A 1789-nucleotide genomic window follows, 5' to 3' on the forward strand; every position below is an offset into this window, starting at 1 on the left:
CTTAACCCTGGTCTTCTGAGCTTAACCTCAGTCCTCCCGTTCCAAGTCTCATTCCTTTAAGTCTGAAACCTGCCTGCTTTGTCTTTGGGCCTTCCCTCACCCCAGCTCCCTCTTGTAAGTTGGGATTCCACACCTAGACCCTCATAGACTCTGAGTTGGACCCTATGGGTGCTGGTTTCTGTAAAGGGCTCCATGCAGCTGGGGAATGGGACACTAGTGTCCCATTTTCTTCTGGAAGGCCTGCAGACACAGAGGCATTGAGGCCCCTGCTGTTCACCATCTTTCTGCTGATGTATATAGTGGCTGTGGTTGAGAACCTGGGCATTGTCAGCCTTATCGTGGTGGACTCCTAACTCCGCACTCCCATGGACTTTTTCTTAGGCAGCCTCTCCCTGCTGGATGCTGCCTGTGTCTCCAAAAGAGTGCCTCAGATGCTGGCGCATCTGCTGGCTGCAGTGCGGACCATGCCCTACCGTGCTTGTCTCATTTAGATATTCTTTCTCCACTGCCTGGCACCCTGGGAGTGCTTCCTACTCGCAACTATGGCCTACGACTGCCATGCAGCCATCTGCCAGCCACTGCACTACCTGGTCCTCATGGGCCAATGGACCTGGACAGGACTTGATTCAATCTCTTGCCTGCTTGCCTTGGCCATCGCACTCACCCACACCATGCTTGCAGCTGTACTCAAGTACTGCCGGCCTCACCTTATCACCCACTTCTGGGACCTACTTCCTCTGCTCAAACTCTCTTGCTCCAGCACATGAGCCAATGAACTTGCCCTGCTCTTCAGTTTTATGGTGGCTCTTGTGCCCTGGTGGCTCCTGAGCCCTGGTTATGATCTCCTGTATACACATGGTAGCTGCTGTTCTCAGGAGTCCCTCCACCAAGAGCCGCAGAAAAGCCTTTTCCACCCGTGGTGCCCACATTGCTGTGGTCTGTATTTTCTACCTCATTTTCATTCTCTGCTACATCCTTCCCAGCTCCACATACTCTGGCTTGCAAGACTGGGTGCTCTCCGTGCTGTATGTGGTCCTCACTCCCATGCTCAACCCCATCATCTACAGCATGTGAAACAAGGAAGTAAAGAGGGCTTTGGCAAGGCCCTTGGGAAAGAAAGGACCTGGTGGGCACCAGTCACATCAAATCAAGGTTGCACTCCTTCTCCACAATGAGGCTGCCATATGCCTGATGATTTAGGAGTAAATCTGATCACACAGGAGTTTGAAATTTAATGTAGAAGATCCACGAGGTGAAACCTATTTTGTGTATCAGGTTTTCCTCCATTCCAGCAAAGATCAAGTATTTTTGTTGCATTTTTAGTTCTAAATCATCATGTTTCCTTTCTTTTTTCAGCTTATGAACATAAAACATGGTCATTGGATCAGCTGTACAATTACAGAGGCTTACAGAATGACATACAAAAAAATACCCTCCACAATCTTGCCACCCAGAGAGAACCAATGTGAACATTTTGATGGTTTTCCTTCAGGTTTCTTTTCGAGCTGTGAATGTATGTGCATGTATATTTAAGCAGGGAAAGCAAACTGGAGTCATAATGTCTTTATGGTTCTGTATGCTTCTATACTCTTCACTTTTTCTTTCAACTAGAATACATACTTAGTACTAAATCATTCATGCTTTACACAAAGCTTTACACAAAAATTTCTCATAATCTGTCTCTGCACGAACCGCTATGAACAGTCTTATGTATAGCCTTCCAGATTTTCTCTTGAGATACACTAACCTGCACTTGTCATATTTTTATTTACATAAATTGAGTCATACA

General features: G+C 46.8%; 1 pseudogene; it reads left to right on the forward strand.

Moving 5' to 3' along the window:
• Positions 1-359: 359 nt before the first annotated feature.
• On the forward strand, positions 360-1074 carry LOC138377851 (olfactory receptor 3A10-like; annotated as a pseudogene).
• Positions 1075-1789: the final 715 nt, after the last annotated feature.

Source organism: Eulemur rufifrons, chromosome 30 (genome assembly GCF_041146395.1).
Source record: "Eulemur rufifrons isolate Redbay chromosome 30, OSU_ERuf_1, whole genome shotgun sequence".
Classification (NCBI taxonomy): domain Eukaryota; kingdom Metazoa; phylum Chordata; class Mammalia; order Primates; family Lemuridae; genus Eulemur; species Eulemur rufifrons.